Source organism: Schistocerca americana, chromosome X (assembly GCF_021461395.2).
Source record: "Schistocerca americana isolate TAMUIC-IGC-003095 chromosome X, iqSchAmer2.1, whole genome shotgun sequence".
Classification (NCBI taxonomy): domain Eukaryota; kingdom Metazoa; phylum Arthropoda; class Insecta; order Orthoptera; family Acrididae; genus Schistocerca; species Schistocerca americana.
Window position 1 is genome coordinate 942895038 of NC_060130.1, and position 23813 is coordinate 942918850.

General features: G+C 35.4%; 1 protein-coding gene across 1 annotated transcript in view; it reads right to left on the minus strand.

Moving 5' to 3' along the window:
• Positions 1 to 11776, minus strand: part of LOC124555213 — a 37284-nt gene extending 25508 nt beyond the window's left edge. The window contains exon 1 of the mRNA XM_047129063.1: positions 11392 to 11776. The gene's annotated coding sequence lies outside the window, so the exon portion shown is untranslated. The remainder of the gene's footprint in view (positions 1 to 11391) is intronic.
• Positions 11777 to 23813: the final 12037 nt, after the last annotated feature.

The following is a 23813-nucleotide window of genomic DNA, read 5'->3' on the forward strand; positions in this document are numbered from 1 at the left end:
AGAGAGCTGCCATATAGTGGACAAAACTCAACTGATACCACAGCTTCAACAGCAAGCTGATAACTCCATCATTCCCACCAGCTACTAGCCACAGAATGCAGCAGACAGATATATCCACCCAACACATTGTAAATTTGCAGAGCAGGGATGGACATATCCGTCATACTCACATAGAAGGTTAAGGAATAATACAACAGCCCTGTGCAGTTCCTCAGCCACTCAAAGAACGTATTAAATATGGCACATCTTTACTCTACCCAAAGAGTTCCCATAATCCTTCATGTGACAATCAAACTAAATGTACGAGTGTAGAGGTATAACTGTGATGACAACATGTGAAGTTTTACTGGACAAGTATCCTAAATTAATTTTTCAAAATTTTACTGTGAAGTGTTAGATACTTCCAATGTGTCATTTGGGCATACCCAAGATGACAATTGTTTCAGCTGTGACATATTTGCCAAAGCAATTTCTGATGTTACCCTAGTGACAAAAGATACTGACATAGCCTTTTAGGTGCCAAAAGCACAGGAATGACTCTTTCAAGGCATACAAAACACTCTGCCTTTCAATTAACAAGAAATGCAGTATTTTATGCATGGGGTCACTGTATTTCCTTTTTGGCATTAACAATCGTTTGAATGAGTGAGTACTCATGATCACTTCCCATGAATATGTTGCCAGAAGTGGATAGAAAGAAAGACTTTTATAACATTTCATAACAAAATGGGCAACATTTGGACAGAGAGTTTTGTTCCATTTCCCTGTTGCAAGCACTGGCCAGTATACATATGTTGTTCTGATGTATTTTCTCTACATGATGGTGCATGACCCTGTGGTGTCACCGCCAGACACCACACTTGCTAGGTGGTAGTTTTAAATCGGCCGCGGTCCATTAGTACATGTCGGACCCGCGTGTCGCCACTGTGTGATCGCAGACCGAGCGCCACCACAAGGCAGGTCTCGAGATACGGGATAGCACTCGCCCCAGTTGTACGGACGACTTTGCTAGCGACTACATGGACGAAGCATTGCTCATTAGCCGAGCCAATAGTTAGAATAGCCTTCAGCTAAGTCAATGGCTACGACCTAGCAAGGCGCCATTAGTAACATTGCATGTATCTAAAGAGTCTCACTTATATCGTCAATAGCGATGTATACAACAAGGATGGATTAAAGTTAAGTATTCCAGAAGCTACGTACTTTTCTTTATAGCATTCATTACGTATCCTGTTTCAGACCTCACGCCATCCGCGTGAGCGTAGCGCGTGCCTTTCGGCTCCCTCTCATTGTGTCTAGGCTGTCTTGTCTAGACACAACAGACCCGAAAATATTTGACTGGATAACTTACATCCCTCTCATGAACGATGGACCTTGCTGTGGTGAGGTGGCTTGTGCGCCTCAACATTACAGATAACTGTACCGTAAGTGCAACCACAATATAGGGGTGGTTTCTGCAGGAGTCTTTGCAGTAGTTGCAGGGATAACAATCTGGATGATTGATTGATTTGTCTGGTAACATTAGCCAACATAGCTTTGCTGTGCTGTTATTGTGAACAGCTGAAAACAAGGGGAAAGCACATCTGTTAGTTCCCCCCCCCCCCCCCCCCCCCCTGAGCATGCAGCTCTACTGTATGGTTAAATGGTGATGGCACCCTGTTGGGTGAAATATTCTAGAGTTAAAATAGTCTCCCTAGTAAAAACACAACTGGCATTCTAGTTGGAATGTGGATTGTTAGATCATTTAATCCAATATGTGTGTTTGAGAATTCAAAAGGGAAATGGACAGGTTGAAATTAAATATAGTAGGCATTGTTGAACTGCAGTGGCAGGATGAAAAAGAGTTCTAGTCAGGTGAGTACAGGGTTATAAATAAAAAATGAAATAAGAGTAAAGAAGGAGAAGATCTGATGATGAATAATAAAACAGTAATGGGGGTACACTACCATGAAAAGCACAGAGAATGCATTATTGTAAAAATGACAAACACGAAGCCAAAAGTTTATATGCCAACTAGCTCTGTAGATGACAAACAGTTGGAAGAAAGTGTGATGAGCAAAGGAAAGATGTTAAATGAGATGAAAATTTAATTAGAATTCAGTAGTATGGAAGGCAAAATATGGAAAATAGCAAGGGAACATGGACTGTGGAAAAGAAATGAAAGAGGAAGTTGCCAGGTAGAGTTTTGCACAGAGAATAATTGATTCAACAACATTTCATTTAATTATCATGAAAGAAGGTTGTATGGAACAGATCAGGGGACTCTGAAAAGTTTCAGATTAATTATATACTAGTAAGAGAGACCCTTTGAAACCAGATTTTGCACTATAAGATGTTTCCTGGGGCAGATGAGGACTCTGATCATAATTTATTTCATATGAACTGCAGAGAACTGAAAAAAATTCAAAAAAGTAGGAAATTACAGGGATGGGACTTGGATAAATTGAAAGGATAAGAGGTTGTTGAGAGATTCAGAGGAAGCATTAGGCAATGTTAGACTGAAATGGTGGAAAGTAATACAACACAAGACGAATGGGTAGTTTTGAGACATGAAATATGGAAGGCAGCAGTGGATTACATAGGCAAAAAGACAAGGCCTACTATAAATCCCTGGATAACACAGAGGATATTATATTTAATTGAGGACTAGTGAAAATGCAAAAAATGCAGCAAATGAGGCACACACAAAGGAACAGAGATGTCTGAAAAATGAGATTGACAGGAAGTGCAAAATGACAAAGCAGTAATGGCTAGAAGGCAAGGTTGCAGAAGCGCACATAACTAGGGGAAAGAGAGATGCCCAGGAAAACTATGGAGACCTTTGGAGAAAAGAGCTCAGGTGACAAACTTTGTGAAAACCAGCCATGAAAAAACTATTCCATCTGGTGTGCAACATATCTGAAACAGGTGTAACACCCTCAGACTTAAGAAGAATGTAATAATTCCAATCCTAAATAAGGCACGAGCTGTTAGGTGTGAATACTACTGAACCAACAGTTTAATAAGTCACAGCTGCAGACTATTGAGCCAAATTATTTACAGAAAAATGGAAGATCAGTCTGGGTTCTGGAGAAATGAAAAAAAACCATGCAAGGAAGAACTGACCCTATGATTTATCCTAAGCAATGGGTTGAAGAAAGGCAAACCTATGTTTGTAGCATTTGTAAATTTAGAAAAAGCTTTTGATAATGCTGACCAGGATACACTGTTTGAAATTCTGAAGGTAGCATGAATAAAATACAAGACCCAAAATGTTATTTACAACTTGTCCAGAAACCAGACTGCTGTTATGAGTTAACAGAGATTAACGGGAAACAGTGTGTGGGAAGGGAGAGGGACAGGGTTGCAGTCTATCCTCAGTGTAATTCATATGTACATTGAGCAAGCTGTGAAGGAAACCTAGGAGAAATTTGGAAAGGGAATTGAAGTTCAGGGAGGAAAAATAAAAACTCTGAGGTTGACTAATGACATTGTAATTTTGTCACAGGCAGCAAAGGACTTGGAAGAGCAGTTGAATGGAATTTTTAGTGTCTTCAAAAGACATTTTAAGATGAACACCAACGAAAGTAAAACAAGGGTAATGAAAAGTAGCTGAATTAAATCAGATGCTGTGAGAATTAGACTGGCAGATGTGAGGAGATGTAGAGGAGCTCTGCTAGCTGGGCAGCAAGGTAATTGATGATTACTGAAATAGGGAGGCTATATCAAATGTACACTCACAATAGCAAGAAAGGCATTTCTGTTCAAATAGACATAGGATGTGGTAGTTATGCAGAGAACAAAAGGCTAGCATGGAGAGCTACATCAAACCAATTTCCAGACTGAAGAACACAACAACAACTTTCATCTTTTCTCAAGAGTCTCTCAAGGAAGTGGGATTTGTATGAAGTCACTGCTTTATCAGATACCAGATACAAAATATTCTTTTTTCCAACATTCTGTAACTTTCATTATTTGCAAGGTAGCTTAGTCATTAATATTCAACAGAAAAAAAATCTGTAATGCAAAATTGAGAGCCTGTTTTTGATAATCTGCCAAAAGAAATCACAAGCATGAGCAACAAAATTTAATATATGAGAAGCAGACTCAATACTAATTTTTTTTCCCCACTACAATGGTATGTCATCCACACGAATAATTCACAGTTCATTTCATTCTCCAGTTGTTTGCTACTTATGAATCAGTAATATATGAATGTAATTAATTATAAAATTCTATGGATGAAAAAAATTACATTTTTCCTACGATACTACTGTAATCAAAGTTTGTGCCATGAACTCTGGTAAACACTGCATCTACCGATATGTTCAATGGCCAAGGATATCAGATGCCAAGTGTCCCCTAGATTCAGAACTCTGAATAAATCAATAAATGGTCTCTGAATAATAGAACCACATTTTCATGCTGCAGATGTTAGTTACGGAATATTTCTTAGTAAATACCATGTGTAATGTGCATGGCTAATTATTTTATGTTCTGTTTTAAACTTATATTATTACTAAGTTTCCATAGTTTATTTATGCTGCAGTCCAGAAGATGCTGCTGGCTCAATCCACATCAATCCATGTAAGCAAAGGAAAAAATTCTCCCCTTCACAGTCTCACATGTTATTGGATTTGAGATACATTAAAATTCAGGCCAACATTATAAGATAATATTATTTATTTATTTACTTTTTTTTGGGGGGGGGGGGGGGGGAGAAACTGCTGATCTGATATACAGGCTGCCAAAAATGGCAAATCTGGAAACATTCATCATGTGCAAAAAATTTTAAGATGCTCCATCTCTGGAATGGTTTGAGATTTTTAAATGTGACATATAACAATTTTATCATTAAAACAGTATCCTTGGTTGAGAAATGTGTGTCCAAGATCATCTGCTATAGGTGTCCACATATTTAATTAGAATTAAAAAAAAACATATTTCTTGCCAATCATAATAAATTAGTCTTTTTTAATGTTTATCAGTACCACATAGTACAGTATTCCTTAAAAAGGAAAACTTCCACTTTTCAGTTTAATAAGAGGTTTTTAAACATCCACTACCGTTTTCTAGTATATTGATACCATGAAATCAAAACCTAGTCTTCTTTGACATAGCATTTTAATTCTTCCTAATGATATTCACTAGGCAGTTTTCAAACATCATAAAAACTTCCAAAATATATATTGAAATCCTAAAACATTTAGGTTCCAAACAACAACACCTTTGTGCACTGCATTTAAAATTGAAATCAGCAATTCAATACACTAAACATGTGTTCAACTGGGTCGGTATCTTCCTTTGACACTCAGTGATGCTTTCCTGTGGCACCAACAGGAACTGGGGTGTTTGAAATCTTCAAAATGCCATGGAGTGGAAGTGAGCACTGGAGGTATCGTTGCTGTCTGGGAGCTTCAAATCTACATACAGCACTTGGTCTACATAGTAGCTTTAAGTTCATAATGATTTCAATCAACTCGTAACTGATATCTATAACTTCTGCAAATCACCAATCACAATGATACACACAGGTCAATGAAATCCATCTTTGTAGGTTGTGAATGTGAACACTCTTCAGTTGTTTATGAGATCTTGGTTGGACAAATGGAATTTTCTTATTTCTTGCTCCTTAAAGTTTGTGCAACATATGTTCAGTTCAAATGGCTCTGAGCACTATGGGACTTAACATCTGAGGTCATCAGTCCCCTAGAACTTAGAACTACCTAAACCTAACTAACCTAAGGACATCACACACATCCATGCCCTTGGCAGGATTCGAACCTGCGACTGTAGCAGTCGCGCGGTTCCGGACTGAAGCGCTTAGAACCGCTTGGCCACCGCGGCCGGCTACGTTCAGTCACCATTACTTTGAATCCAGAAGTGTTTTTTCTGAATTTTTGTTCCCAGGTAGACTGGTTGGACCATTCTTCTATTTTTTGTTGGCAGAATTCTTCAAGGTGCGCTTTTGGCAACAGGATGATGGCTGTTGATGTGTTGGGCCTATGGCTTTACCACCCTTCTAAAATCCTCAGCATTCTGAATTACAGCTGTACTCAGCAGGAAAGATTATGTTTCATAGCACTGTACTTCAGTCGACCTCCTACTTCACTACAAGGCCCCTGCCACGACCAATAATACATTATCCATCCTACAGCTGGCACTATTGACTATGTTAATTCAAACAGCTGGTACTGATTTTTGAAATGGTAAGGGACACGATAAGAAATGATTATGATCTTTTCTGTCTGTGGATGCAGCTCATTTGAAAATATGTCACTCCTGTAAATATTGAAACTTGGTCTTTACTGCAGTCATACCCCTGTACTTCCTATGGCATAATCACAGACCACTACTCAGCAAAATCATACTGAAGCACTAAACACGCCTGTTAAGCCTCACTATGTCCCATCACTTCTGAAATATGCTGTTGCTGCTGCAATTTCTTCAGATGTTTGTGTGTTACTGCTTTCACTGTCCATTTTCAGTTCACCAAAGAAGGTATCAATGACAACAGTTTTCTTAGCAAGTTTATTCTCGTCCCATAGTACACATGTAACTTCAGAAGAGTAATCTGTTATGTTTTCTCGACAAAATGTTTTTAAGGTGAGTCCAGGGCAATCACCACACTCTTGAAACAAAGTCTCTTATTCTACAGTACATTACATAAGACTAATGGCTTCCCACATCCAACTGAGATGTTATATGTGACAATTTGAAACAAATTCTTCAAAGTTCAAAATTTGCACAATCCACACATAGACAGATATCTCTAGATGAATGCCAAGTTACCAATTTAGGTTGTAGTGCATAAGATTTTGTTATTCGAATGTGGAATATTGGATGTCTCTTCTTATATATGGCAAATTTTTCTATAATACTGCGGGTCATGTATCTTTTAACTTTTACCACTTTTTCTCCTGCAACTGTTCCAATGTCATTTTTGTTGGCACTCTGGTCAAAACAGTACCATTTATCTTTCATTTAATATGGCTATGCAGTTTGAACATTTGTTTTGTTAACAGGATGACCATAGTAAGGATCTGGTTCTCCAAACATTCCTCTGCAGTTACTATGCACCTAGATTTGTCCACCATGTACACAGATGGAATGGCATAAAAAATATTTTTCTTTGCAAGGGACACTGGGCAACAGTAAGAACTCACTCACTTTCATTGACGCAGCAAAAAATCAGCGGAACATTATTTATTTATTTATTCATCCAAGAACGTTGTCATGAAAAACTATGTTGTCAGCTAACATCGTGTTTGATGTGAATCCCTGAAAAGTTGCGCAAGCTTCTTTTGGTTCATCTTCTTCTGAAGAGCTTGGTCGGTTTCATTTTGGTGTCATCTCTAAAGAGTAAGTAAATTCTCTCAGTTTCCTTAATGGATACACATTATGACTTAACTGACCATGGTTTCCTAACAGAGGTAACACCAACCTCTATAATCACTAGTTCAGGGAATGTAATTCTTCTGCAGACATGAAATCTGTATCACCCACATCACAGGAGTCTACTTCTTGTCTGCTCACTGTCACTGATACTCTGTCAAAGCATTTAAACACAGATTAAGTCACCACTGTAAATATTTTAACTTTCAAATAGTCTTGAAATGAGCACACATATTCACAACCTGAAGAAAGTCTAGTTCCTGACACCCATCTACATCATTCTTTTATGGATATGTAATTAATCAGCACACGATGCTATCCTGTGACCCCATTCAGAATACACTTCTAACACAATCTTTCCTGCAAAACACCCTAAAAACACAATCTTTCCCAGAAAACGCCCTAAAATTCAACCACTGTCATTTTCGGAAAAGCTTACTGGTACTGTTTGACAATAAATTGAAATGTTGTGTTTGTTTGCCTGTTGACAACTAAATTGCTGACTCCTACATCTTCACCTTTATCTTCTAGCCAAAACACACTGAATTATATGGATGATTTCAGGCTGTTCTAGAAGATGCTGTTATACTCTGAAATTACCTAAAAATATTTTTATTTAAAAATTAAAACCATAAAATAATAATCAACACATCATATTAAATAGTTCTATTAATTTTTGCTTCTGTTATTTTCCAGACTGTTCTATAATATTCTGATACATTCTGGAATTACCTGCAACCTTCCACATTGTTCCAAAGACTTTGATGATTTGGAAGGTCTATGTACAGGTTATTTAGAATAATATAGCCTTTTACTAATTCCAACTTTGTTTAATTCCTCATTTTTATTTGTTCACATAGGTCAATGATATGATAAAAAAGATGAGGAATTTCAGAACCACTTTGGTGTGGTGCTGTTTTCAGGATGTTTAGTACCTTCAATATGCAGCATCAGTAAAGTATTTCGAATGTTTAAGATTCATGCTTTTTAGATGATAGATTATAAAATAAATGAAATAAAGAAATTAGATATGGAAGTTACTTTTGAATTTTAATAAAAAATGTTAGACAAAGAGAACTCTGGCAAATAATTTCAATTTTTTTAAAAATAAAAAGCAGTCCAAATTACAATAAATTATTTATTTTTGATACTGGTAACCAGTTTTAATCTATGGGGCCATCTTCAGACATGAGGCTCCAGATGACACAAGTAGCTGGTTCATGAACCTGCAAGGTAGTACCGACCCTTGCCGTGAACTGCTACAAGAACAGATATCTACGTCCATTGCTATGAAGCAATGACCCATATATCTGTGTCATATACACAACTGACAAAAGAAGAAGAAGAAGAAGAAGAAGAAGAAGAAGAACAATAAATATAAATAAATAAGAATCACCATGGCGTGAACAGTTCTGAACTCAAACATGAATCCATCACGTACGATATATAAAATCCAAGTAACTCACTAGCAAACCAGAACAAACACTTCCAATAACAACCTGATAAACTCAACTCACAATGTCAAACGACTCAGTAACACACCTAATGAACAACTTTGAAACATATACATCCAACACGAAAGCACAACCAAATACTGCAACAAGCCGTATACAAACACTATCCAACTCAAAGGCACTGTGCCATTATGTCACACAACAGTTATGCCCCGGATCAAAGCAGACCGGTGGAATCACAATTTTTGGTTGATGCTCATTCCTGCCTCTAAGAACCATACCGACAACAGGATATTAAACTCTAATCTTACTCCTCCCCTTCCCCCCCCCCCTACCACTTTTTTTTTTTATTACTACTGGAGCTGCACACGAAATGCACAAAAATGCTACAGACAAATCCCTATGAAATTCTGCTGCACAGACAAAATTGTGAATAATTACACAGTCAGTCATTGTCATACAGGATAATAATAATAATTCTACATATAAACACAGCAGTGTATTTCACAATAGTTGTGACCAGCAAGTATCAAATTATTATGCACACTATCAAATTTCCTGTTTATTCCTTTACATTCAATTACCTCCATCTACCTGTTCCTGCAACAGGGCAAGTTAAATAGGGCTGATACAGCAAGATGTACAATCAGAAATGAGAATGAAGAAATTACAAACATTCAAGAGCTAAGTAAATACGACAAAGGTGAAGTCACTGACAGAAGATGAACCCGAAGCATAAATGTAGAACATGAAAAGGTAATAAGCTGACAAGAGAGACAGACCCTTAGAGGACCAATGGATATATTTGTGTGTGTGTGTTAGACCATAAAGGTGAATACGCCAGCTTAACTCAATAAAGATTATTGTTCAATGTGATAAAATAGTGTCAAGACAGCATCAATGTTAAGGCTCCTATTTCTCTAATAAAGTGTGTGAAGAAACACTGCAAGAATCATGAAATATTCTGGACCAGTGAGGAACTTTAAATATTCTGTTTAACTGAAAATCAAAAATGATTTGACACTTTTGAGTCAATCCATATGAAGTAATATTGTAAGGATTGCTTGACCATTTTTGATTTTTTATATGTTAACATATGTGAAAAATAATCCTGTTTTTAAGATTTTTTTAAAAATTTTTAAAAAATGAGGGAGATTTATTTTGGACTCTGTCAGTGTCATGGTGTGTAACATATTTGAATGTGCTATGAAAATAAACTGTGGTGTTTTACTCCTTCATTGAAATTTTAACCCTTGAAAACAGTATTTTATTCAATCGTGATTTAAAAGTTTGGTACCCATGTTCTTGAACTAGGATTAGTTTTATGCTATTGTTTTTGGACTTTAACTATAGAAAGAATGTTCTGATAAAAATGGTGTGTGTTTCATTCCTGTAGCATTACCCTGTCTGAGGATACTTAATTTATCATAAATGTCTGTAAAGCCTCAAATGTGACCCCGCAGCTCAAGAGAAATATCTGTCTCTCTGAAAAGGCTCAAGATGATAAATTTTAAAAGCTGTTTTGAACTAGCTATTTACTGTATATCAACAAATAAAAAAGTCATCACAGAACTCATAAATGGTCAAGCAACCCTTATTGGTTCACTTCACTTCATATGGCCTCACACTTCTGTTGTTGACACAACTGTTATTGTCACACAGTGCAATGTTACAGAGACTCAACACCGCTATGGAATCACATATCACTTTACAAATGCATGTTACAGTAGAGTATTTATTATACATATTCTTGAGCTGAAAAAGGCTCCACAACTTAATTAGGTGAGCAAAGTTCCCTGCCAAGTCTCCAAAGCAGAAATGTACATAATTAGCTCAAGATAACTTTCAGTGTGTGATATACACCACAGACAATAATACACTGACAATCTATAGCACCAAAAGATGTAATGAACAGCGAAAGTCGAGAATTTGAGCTAAACTGAATACACATGAATGTTGTTCAAAACATGTTTCCATCTTTTATGGAGTGTAAACAAATTTCAAATAGTACAGTGATTTCCGTATCTCAGCAGCCTTATCTGTAACAACGGGGATGTAGATGCGGACATCAGAAGCAGAATTATTAATGCTTTTGCAGTCTTCCAATGAATGTGAAACACACATGGACGTGAACTGGGTGGAGGGTGAAATCCTGGCAGCTGAAGGAAACCTGTAGCCAGATGTACTACTTAGCACTGGTGGAACAACGTCTAAGTAAGACAGTAGAATGAAAGTATTATAAATACCATGTTCTCGCAGACTGCCATTGTGACCATGTTCAAGCAGAATGCCATTGTGACATTCTTAATATGCTTTTTGTTTACGAGGACGCATAAAGATGTTGGAGCAACGAAGTTAATAAAAATTACGAATTACTATCTCAAATTTCTTGGAATACACTCCCGATTAACGTTTGAAAATACTAAACGTCATAACACGACTACTGCCGCAAAGTTTCGCTTAAAGTTACAACAAACATGTACAGTAGGAACTCTAAAAATGGATATTTGAAAACCCATTAGGTAGGTAACTAAGATAACATCACAATGAAACTTATACTCACATATACACATCAGAAGTACGTGTGCATAACACAACCAGTCGCATGCACGACGATCGTAAATATGAAGAGCACAGGGACCCATTTAAGAGTGTTGAAGTACCACGTATGAAGTGTTGTACAGTCATGAGCATTAGTGTTCAATGCCATAATATGAAAAATCCATAGTCTCATTTGTTTATCACAAATATTTACATTTTCAGACACAGAATGACAACTCCATCGGCTTGATGTAAACGCGGTTCCATCCAATTGCCTTTGCACAAAACAAAGATATTGCTACTACGTGACACTCCCACCATAGATCTTTCATTTTTCACTTAATCGAGAAAATCAATAAATTAATCACAGGCGATGTCACAGTCTAACATGAGACTGTGTGCCGTATAGAGGTGTAATAAGGGGAGATGGCGCTACAGACGCTGAACGTTGCTTTGAAGCCGGCGCCGCCATGTTAGATGCCCCAAAACATTAGCAGACCACTGTTTATAATTGCTACTTGTTCTTAATTTGTGTTGTGTGCACGCAACATCTGTTTTAGATATAAAATGTTATAATGCTTCCTTGAGTAACCCAACGTCAGGAAGATATTTTCGATCGTTTTTCTGGCCTTGAATGCACATTTGAATCAGTAATACGACTAACTGATCCTCATTAATGTACCTTTCCTTTTGTTAGACATTACGAATAACTAAGAAGAGAAATATGTGACGTGAAAAGGCTGCTTTTGTAATCCAGAATTTTCCTTAATACAGCCTGACAAAGTTGATTTTCGGTCTATGTCCTCTTGCCGAAAAACCTGAAAAAATATTTAGCTATGTTTTTCACAGCGTTCGCCCAGATAGCTATTCGAGTTGAACTGATAAGATATCTAAAACCAAATGACAGAAATAAAATCACTACAGTAAAAGTAAACAGCGCAACCAAAATTCATGTATATGAAAGTAAATAACGGTTGAACGAGTCCACTTACGAATGAAATGTAATTCTTTTACACTTCAGACTACGGTGCGATCAGAGCGAATAGCACACCCATAAACGACGCAAGCTGGTATTTTTGATCAAGCAACTTTCACCACTCGAAACAATCAAAACACCAAAAGATAATACATGAAATGAATTCACAGTTGCTAATACGAGCAACCATCGGCTGTACGAAGGATGACAACATTGGAAATTTGCAGCGGACCGATACTCGAACCCATATTTCCCACTTTAGGCAACCAATCGCCTTAACTGCTTTGGCTATCCGTGCACGACTTCCGGTCAGATCTAAACTTCCATATGTTGTCGTTCCTGCGTCACAATCTGTCCTCGTACACACATTATGTAATTCCCATACATTTTACTTGAAAGTCACTGCCTAGTATTGGCGGATAAATACGATGTTGCAGTGCCTTTGTTGTTAAGAAGAAGGAACTGGCAGTGGAGCGAGTACAGTCATTATGAAACACATGAAATGTATTTGCAGTTGCGAATGCGAACAAAAACGTTGCAATAAGGGAATGACGACATTGAAAATTTGTGCATGTCTGAAGGAACAGTTTCATCATTCGTCTTAACAACACACTGCACTGCAACATCGTATTTATCCGCCAATACCACATAGAGACTTTCAAGTAAAATATACTCCACTGTATGGGAATTACATAATTTGTGTATGAGCACAGTCTGTGACGTAGAAACGACGACACATGGAAGTTCGAATTTATCCGTGAGTAGTGCAAGAATAGCCAAAGCGGTTAAGGGGACCCCTCGCATAAAGCGGGAAATCCGGGTTCGAGTCCCTACCCGGCATGAATTTTCGTTGTCGTCATTCCTCCATAGAGCTGATGTTTCTTCATATTCGCAACTGCAATTACATTTCATGTAGGTATTTCATAATGGCTGTATTCGCCTCAGTGCTTGTTCCTCCAAACGTGCATGAATGTCTGAAGGAACATTGCATCATTCTTCTTAACAATACAGGCACTGCAACATCGTACCTGAAGGTAATGTTTTGGGCAACTAATATGGGAGACATCGACTTCAACTTTTTGACATCATGACAGTTCTCCTTATTTTTATCTCAATGATGGGCCATATACATGGGATGTAATAAAAATACAGTGACGATCTTCGACATATTGTAGCTTGTGTTTTGATGAACAAATTGAGGATAGAAACTGTTGATTGATTGATATGATATGTTTATTCATCCATACAACAATACAAATTGTATGGATGCTGTTAATTGTGTCCTATGTACTAAAAACATGCATGGGTTCTTACAATATTCATAATTCAATTCCTACAATTTTTAAAGGTCAATTCTTACAGTATTTATAATTATGCCATAATCTGTCACTTTATATAGACCTATGTGGTATTTGTGTCTACTAAATAGCTATCTACGATTATTCTAAATACTCATATACCTAGTAAAAACTTTTTCTTAAAAAAATATGTCTTTAGCTTATGGCTAAAAATATGAATTTCATTTACACCTTTTAGTTCTTGTGGGGTCTGTTGTACAGTTTTAGGTAATTATATAGCATACTGTTCTGTGTGTTGGACTTGTTTTTCCTGTTTAGGTACAAGCAGTGGCTGGATCTAGTTTCATGGCCATCTATTGAGCTGTTTGTAGCATATAAATGAATATTTTTACTTACATACATTACAGCTTGGAAAATTTATTCACACGAGACAGTCAGAATTTGCAGTTTTTTGAATAAGTCAGTACAATGGGCCCAATTTCTGCAATTGTTACTATCCGTACACCTATTTTCTGTACCTTGAAGACAGACTCAATATTTCCATCACTTGTTCCCCAAAACATGAGTCCGTAACCGAGGACTGAGTGTATGTATCCAAAATATGTCATTTTGAGGCAAGAAATATTGCACACTCGTTGTAATGTAGCAAGTTATTACAAGATGGCATTTGTTGCAGTAAGGCATGCAGCCATTTGGTATGGTGGCTGCAGGATGGCTACGTTTTTTTTGCTTCGTTCACAGCGCAGTTGGCACTGCCTACCGTGAGAACTGTATAGAGCAACATTCAGTCGGTATGAAAATTCATATGCTCTACGAAACTAAATAATCCGTATTAGTTACTATTCCATTTTATTCGAATTTGGCACACAGCCTTCTGTTATTAATGGAATAATGCTGTCAAAATTTCAGATTTTTATTTATTATAGTTCTGGAGATAATAAAAATTACCTAAAAGACCTAAAACCTTTCATTATCATTTGAAGCCATTGCAAAGTTTTCAGTGGATAAAATCAATTAATTTGAATTTTCTTTTCAAAACTTTAGTTATTTTATGTTACATAATACAAAAATCGCTCAAAATTATTATTTGCTTATAATTTTTTGTGTGAGAGCATGAGAATGATTGAGAGAGTGTATGTGGAACATATGTTAAAACTTAATGTGATTTTATGTAAGATCTTGTACAAACGAACCGTAGGAAAGTTAAGGTGCCACCACGATTCAGATGACGTATGTCAGTGTGAGCTTGCTTTTGTATAAAAGCAGCCAGAATGAAAGTTAGAGGCAGAATAAGTTTATTTATCAATTAGGAGAATATTTTGAACTTTTCTTATTTTGATTAAACAATATACTAGAAATTGAAGTTTTAATGACATTTATTACTATCAGATTAGTGATTGGAAAGGCAAGTTTCGCTGTGAGAATGATTTGGAAGGAACATTCTGATTGGTCATTTAAATCAGCAGCCAACAGAATTAAGCTGTTCCCATGTGAATATAGTGGAATGGGCAGTGAATATAATAGTTCGTGATAGTCGCTTGCTAACCGGCCTATGGATAACACCATGTTAGATAGCTCCTTAAAAATAGTCTGTAAGATGAAGAACTAGTGAGTTCAGTTTGGTTAGAACATGTCGTGACTGAGATGACTGGATTTATGAACATTTTAATGAAAGTTTGGTGTTTCTAAATTAAATAACTGGAGATTTGTGAGCATGTGAACTTTCTGGTTATAGTAACAATTCCATATGGCATATTTCGTGCTCTGTAAGGAATACTTTGGTGATCACTTCTTGCTAAGAAGACCACTGAAACAACCCAATGTTTAACTCGTGAAGAGTGGTGGGTCTGTGACTGTTAGATGGTGAAAACTAGTCAGGTCTGGCTTGCAAAAATTCTGGCTGCTTTTCGAGTGAAAATTTGTTCTACAGACAGTGAATTTTGGAGGATAAAGTTTACCATATTAAATGCGGACTTGATAGCCATTTCATGTGTTTCCATATGAATAAAAAAGCAGATTCAATATAATTTGTAAATGCTTTCTGCAAGTAGACTGCATCCTCCGAACGTCCGATTTTTTAAATATAAACTTTCAGGAACTGACTTTCAACTCGAGTTACACAGCCTCTGTGTGGTAGGTATTAGGTAGTGGTTTCATCAAGGCTGCTTTACACTGCCTAGCATGTATCTGCTACTACAGAGTGAAGGGACGTCGAAAGGAAGGAATATCGAGGTAGGTGGACTTTCGATAAGTGATAGAGTGAACAAAGACAAGCAACACTGCCCCACCACAATTGGTGCATTTAGCGTCCAGGAAATGTGAAGTTCAAGTGAGTGCTAACCTTAAAAGCAGCCGTACTAAACTGATTTATGTTAGCTTCCAGGTCAGAAAATTTAGCAGCCACTTGCACACCAAATTTCGCACTCACATCTTTTCCTTCCTTAATTTGATTTTCCATTATAATGTGACTGTCCTCACCCAATAAAAGAAAGACCCTCACATGCATAAATGAACTTTAATAGGAAGACAGAGGAACCATGTGATCCAGGGAAAGGTGATTCAGAAAGGACAGCAATAGCGAAGTGGAAGATTTACCGGCTAGAACAACCTGTGGAGAAGGTGGCTAATGATGTCGGAAACAGTTGAACATCGCGTGACAACGAGCAACAGCAGCTGGGTGTCTGCAGCAGTTGGCAGTAGAGGACGGAGTGTGGACCCAGAAACTACACCTGCGGGGAGAGAGACAATGAACAAAACATGGCGGAAACCAATGTCAAGTTTATGCCTGTTACTGTTACATGAATAAACCAGGAACCATTGCCAATTGCTTCTGAACAGAAAGATGATGTTTCAGAAATGTTAGCGAATGTTTTGATACATATGAAGGAAATGGGTTCTGATATTGACACTAAAATGAATGGTTTGAATACTGAAGTTAATGGATCGGGTTCTGAAATGAACACTAAAACGAATGGGTTGCATTCTGATGTTAATCAAGGGATTAATAATTTGTCAGTAGAAATGGAATCCTGTATGGAAAACAAAATTTCTAAATTAAGGGATTCATGGAAAAACGATATGACTTTGTTTACTGACAGTGCAAAAAGTGACATTAGTAAAGTAAAACAAGAATGTAATAAGGATGTTGTAACTGTAAAAAATGAATTGACGTCTCGGATTAAGCAAGTTGCTGTTGGCAGCAAACAGATGAACAAGTAAATACAGCTTTAAATAAAATCCAGGAACAAGTAAATAATGTGGGAAAACAATGTGAGGACAGTCACATTATAATGGAAAATCAAATCAAGGAAGGAAAGGATGTGTGTGCGAAATTTGGTGTGCAAGTGGCTGCTAAATTTTCTGACCTGGAAGCTAACATAAATCAGTTTAGTACAGCTGTAGATGAACAACTGAGTAACCATGATGGTAGACTAAAAAGAGTAGAACAAAGTGTTCCTAACAATAGTGGATATTTAATATCTAAGGTGGTGAGGTAGAATCTTCAGAAATTGCATGTGTGACACATTGGCAGTTTTTGCAACTCGATCCAAATAAAAATGTACATTCTAAGGAATTTTGGGTTGATTTTCAGGACGTCTTGCACAAATCATGGAATGATAAACAAAAAATTAGTTTCATTACATCAAATTTGAGGGGGGAGCTAGAGTTTGGGGAAATGGGGCAGTAGATAAATATGACGACATAGGGGATTCTAAACAGTCATTTTTGAGGGATATTCGGGCAAACGAAAACAGATGGAAGTTTTAAACAAATTCTGGTCAGGTGAAAATATGATCCAAGGAAAGAGATTATTAAGAGTTTTTTACAAAAATGGGTCGTAACTTTGTCGTATATCAGCTCTAAAGTGGAGACAGAAAAGATCATTATGGGGATAGAGAATAAGTTGGCTTTGTACTGGCGTAATACAATAATCTCGGCACCTAAAGATGATATTGATAGATTTATTCATTACCTTGAGAGGGTATAAAATATTTTAAAAGAGGAGGAGAATGCTAGAAAGGATTATAGGCCTCCTGTTAGGCAAAATGAAACCAGAGCTGAGATACATGTAAACAGAATAGGAGTGCAAAGACCTAGTAATTACAGAGGCAGATACAAAGGGCGAGGGGGTTCTGTTGGAAGTAGATATAATAACAGAGATCGAACCACTGAATATAGACAGCAGCAATCCGCTGACAGGGATGAGTGGCGCAGACCGCCAGCCAAAAGGAATATCAGTGGCAATGACCACATACGGGAGAGGGGAAAACCAATGGCAGTCTGTAATGGTGCTAGCGCTTGCAGGCTGCAGCAGCGTAGTTTAAATCTGCTAGCAAAACCTTTCGTAAGGAAGCCATCAGCTGAACATCTTGGAGGTGATATCGTAGAAACAAATATTACAGGGGAGAGGGACACTGTTAAAAATTGTGTTTTTCTGGGGAGTAAGTAGATTTTTGCGAAAGAAAAGATCAAAAAGGTGATTCCAGGAACCAGGATAATGATGAACCGTTATTAGAAAATAAGGAGATAAAACAGGATATTAGTGTGAGTCAGCACTGAAATGCAGATAAGGGGCTTACAGTGAACTGTGGGATTAGCATGATAATAGGGGAAACGGTATAAGAAGTAGTTGAGAAAGAATATAAAAGGGCAGAGGAAGTTTTACAAAGATTAGAAGGAGTAGTTTCTGACAATGATGAAGAAGGAACAGAAGTGGAGAAAGCAGGGGGCCATTTTGATAATTCTGACAACACAATAGGAAAAGTTGCAAAATCTGATATTATTCGTAAGGAAGGAGAGAGTTTGGAGAATTGTTGCGATTTGTCAGTAGTGGACAGACTAATTAAAGCTTCCACCATTAGAGAGGAAGAAGACTCCGTGAATATGTGCATAATTTCCAAAGAAGGTCTGGGAGTCAATAGACATGATGTAGTGCTAGATTTGGTAGGCGAACCTTATTCTGAAGCCAAAGAAAAAGCTGCAGGACAGCCTATAATAGAAGTTGCTATTTTTAATGAGAAAGTTCCTATTTTACTGGATAGTGCTAATAAGGATGTGGTTATAATGCCAGTGAGTTGCATAAATATTATAGTAGCCACAGGGAAAAATAAGAAAATAGGTAAACACGAAATTATGGTACCTGTCAGGATCAGTGATGAACAATCGGACCAAAATGAGAAGAATAATTTTGTATGTTCTGGCTAACTAACTCAATGTTAAAATAAATTCTGTATTTTACATATAAAACAACCGATTTTTAGAAATTAAATAAAAAATTCAGTATATTTAATAAAATCAAACGATTTTATTAACGTTAACTAAATAACTATTTTTACAATAACATAACTAAACACAATAAACAGATGATATCTAACTTCATTATTTAATTTGCTACGTGATTGTAGCATCATAACATGTATTAGTTAATAAAAGTAAGCTATTTTTTTAAAAAAATTACATTGTGAACACAAGTAAATTAATCAAAATGTATTAGTTAAGAGCAGTACATTATTTTAAAAATTTTACATTGTGAATGTAAGTAAATTAATTAAAATTTATTAGTTAACAAAAGTAAATAATATTAAAATTTTCAGTTCGTATTTTTTCTATCATCCTTAAAATTTTTCAGAAATGTATATAAGCAAGAAGTTAACACTTTTATAAATTATTTAAGTTTTTCATTCATTTATATAGAAGCAAATACTAATAATTAAAAATTTTCACTAAGTAATCTACGTTGTGGATCGTTAATAAGATACTTTTTTCCATACACAATTACAAAAGCAATTGTATCATTTGGTATTTTATCATAAAAAGTCGCACAAAGTTTGATATTTGTTTTTTGTTTAGTTATAACATTGTTTCTATAAGTCATATTCATTAAATAAATTGGATAATTAATTATAAAATTAAATGGATTAATATCAATATCTGATTTTAGTAAAGTAATTCTTTTAAAATCTAGAAATGCATCATACGCTTTTAGAAAATTTTAAGTTGGATTAATATTCCACATTTCTTGAGCAAAAACTTCATTTTTACTATTTTTTAAATATATATTCTGTTGTTTAACATGATCAAATAATGATGCATCAACTAATTGATAATTTGTACGATTTGTCTGAAATACAACAAAAACAAAATATGGCATATCAAATTCTGTAGAGTTATCGACATTTCTTATATCTAGGTCAAAACTATTTTTATTAGATAAACCAGCAATTTCTTCTGTTTGAAATTCATAAAAAGAAATAAGAATTTTAGGATTTTTAAAAATATTTTCACTCTGTTCAAGTTCATAATTTGGTTCATATTTAACAACTGGTACACGAATTTCCCCAGATTCTGTAATAATTTTTCCTTCTTTTGGAAGAATATCTTTTATTTCAAAACCGGTATCATTTTTATCAAACCAAGGTAAAATTGCATCTCCAGAAGATGAACCACACGTAAAAACTAGTTAAGTTTCCTACAAACATAATTTCTCTATAATGTTTAAAAAGTCCACCAAGCATTGACAATGGATAAAGTACTTCATTTCTTTTCTATTTATTTTTCCTGTATTAAGAATATGCCCTTCTAAACTTATTTTGTCAGTAACAGATGAAATTAAATGTAGTAAAACTGTTGATGAAATAAAAGGATGTTCATTTCTAGATAATATATTATTTCCTTTTTTTATTGTTATAAAGTCAAAGAATTTAGTTACATTACTATCAATTAATTTTTGTTTGATTTTCCATCATAAGTTGGATAATCTGTGCCATCATTTTCAATAATACTAAAATTCATGTGTAATTGTGCATAATTTGGTTGAAGCCAACCCTCACAAATATTTATTTCAATTTCTGTATCTTTGTTACGAAAATTTAAATTATTTTAGTTTTTTCATTAACAAGGAATGAACAAAACTGATAACATTCAATTTTATTCATTATTGTTTTAGCAATAACTTACTTATTAAGAATAATGTGTATTAAGATATTTTTAAAATAACTGTTACGGTATCACCACTAAAGTCAATTAAATTGTCATTATCATCAGGTATAGTAACTTCTAAATCTTGAATTGTACTAAAAACTGGAACATTTACAGAGTAATTTGCTTCATAAATTACTGGTCCACCAAATTTTGCATTATGTTTAAATGAAGGAATGATATTAGTTTCTTTATGAAAATGATCATTACGTTTTACATAAATTCCAGCAACAAGATTAAAATTTATATCTATTCATTCAAAAGGAATTATTTTAGGAACATCTTTAGCTGTAACATTTTCATTAGCTTCAGCAACTTGATTATTAAAACGAAGTAAACTTTCAATAGTATCTGTTATATCCATATACAATTTTAGATCACTCTCAATAACAATTCTGTTTAAAATTTCATCTGCTTTATGTGTATATTGGTTTTTTCAAATGTATAAATTTTTTAAAATTTTTAAAACTATATTGACCTAAAGGTATTTCTATTGTTTCTCCATCACAATAAAGTTTATTATTTTTTGTTGTAATACTTGGTGTTAAAAAAGTTGAGTAAATACCAACTTATGAAACATTAGTTAATCTTTTTGTAAGTTTAGAAGATTTATCACTAAGTTGTGTTGAGTGGTACTTAAGTAAATAAATTAGTGATATCAAAGTGAAGTAGAAATTAGAATATAAATGAAAAACTTATTTTAGTTTAGAAAAATAACACACTGGCAAACTGCGGGCAGAACTGAGCAGAATAGACAATGACCACGAAGTCAGCAAGTTCCACAGAAGCGGACGCTGTCGATTCAGCCCTCAGGGCATCGCCCGACCAGCTCACGTGTTTCTCAGTTGTCACATGTGAGCAAAGGCCCTCGCCTACATTCCAAGAGCCAATGACCGACATTAAGAAGATTCTTCGAGAAGCTTTTCAATGTGACAGACCAGGCAATGACCGTGAAGTTATTTCACCTCCAGTGAACTGAAGTGAATAAATATGCGAGATGCAGTGGGCCTGACAAGAAAGAAGAAGACGAAGAAGTGTAGAAGAGTAGCAGTAGTTTTCAGTCAGTTTCGGTGCTGAGGACCGCCATGCAAGAAGAGACTACATCATACACAGACACACCAAGTCCGCCGCTTTAATGGAATAGCAAGCAGCAGCCTCGGCGCCAGAAGACAGAAGTTAAAAGGTATTTGAAGTCTGATTTTTACGTACCCGGGTGACTCGTGAGGATGGGAAGGAGACGGCCTCACATCAGCAGTCACCTGTGAGCTGGGAAGAAGATCTGACAGCCTAAGACTGGCAAGCGGGAGTCCATTGTTCAAGTCCGGGACACTGGCCTTACCCCGCCGCGCCGCTCTGCTGGCCGACGCACAACACATACGGCCGCTTAGAGAAGAGAAACACAGGGACACCACATCCAAGGTATCACCATACGATACACGACTTTGCTCGCAATAATTAAACGGCCACCTCGTACTGCGCATCTCCAATCAACTGGGCTAGACGGCGACACGAGATACACACTGCCACGCATAATCAGACGCCGCCGCTGCCGCAGCAGAAGGCATGGCAAACGACACAGCTGCCGTTCTCCAAGACAGAATATCAAGTAAGGAAACAGTTGTACGAAGCTTGCAACAAAAGTTATCTTATGTAAAAATGCTGTTTCACTCTACCTCATACCTGAGCCAAGGAAGAACCCACCTTTCCCACATGTTGTTAAGAGAGAAAAATTAATTAATTTAGTATTTTCACCCTGACAGAATGTTTTAGAATCAAATGCCCTTTGCAGTAATGCTCATCCTGGCAATTGACTAGCATCAAAAGGGAAAACCCAGTTACATTTAGTGTTAGAAGTGTTACAGCTGAAATAATCTACTCACTTACTATTGAAAAATTATTAATACATGTAAAACATATTAATAAATGAAAAATTATTAATAAAGGAAAAAATATTAACACATCAACAAAACAGATTGGGAACCTAAAGTAAGAATTCCAGAAAATAATTAAAAAAAAAGAACATGGTAAACTTTTACCAAATTCTATAAGATGCGCATTAATTGGACCAAGTGGTTATGGAAAACCAACAGTAATGATTGATAAATATGTTGTAGGTGCAGGATGGTTAAACTGGAATAAAATTAAACATTTGTATGTTTATTCAAAATGTTTAGAACAACCAAAATATCAAGAATATATAAAACAGTATAATAAATTGAAGTTAAAATTAATGAAAACATTGTATTTTTTGAAAGTAATGGGGAAATTGTTTCTTTAGATTAATGTGAAGATATTCATTTGTTATATTTGATGATTTTATTTTAGAAAATGAAGATATTGAAGAGAATATTTTACTAGGGGTAGACACAAGGATACAGATTGTTTTTATTTAGCACAATCTTACTCAAAAATACCAAAACTCTTAGTTACAATGTTAATTTTTTAAATATTTTTAGAGAAGATGATACAAATTTAAATCATATTTACCACGAATTTGTTGGTGGAGATTTAAAGTTTAGTACTTTTATAGAAATATGCAATAAATGTTGGAATGGTGACTTTGGTTTCTTAACAATAGTTATGTCAAGAAGATCAAAAAAAGGTAAGTTTAGAAATAAAGTACAACATTTCTTAACAACATAAACATTAAATAAAAACATTAAACATGAACTTTAACATTAACATTAGCTTTAAGTTGAACTTTAACATTAACATTTACATTAACTTTAACATTAACATAAACATAAACATAAACAAAATTAATGTTTTTTCTTCATCAATAAATGTTTGCAAAGTATGATGAAAAATTTGTTAAACAAGTTAAACAAAATATAAAGAAAGCTGAAAATCTAAAAGAAACATGTAAGCATTGAAAAAGAAACCTAGAACAGAATATGGGAAATAGAAAAAGAAAGATCAACCTGGTATTGAAGCTATTGAAAAAGTAAAACAAGGTATTGAAGGTGATAATGTCTGAGAAGCAATTGAAGAAAATAGAGAAGTTGAAAAACAATTGATTCCATATGATGAGAATATAGAAGATTTTGAAGATTAATCACCAATTAAAAAATTAACAGATTGGTTTGATGATATTCTTGGAAAATATGATTATACATTAAGTGACAGAAATTCAAGATACATTTAATAAATACCAAGAAGAAAAAGAAAGTAAAAATAATAAACGAAACTAAG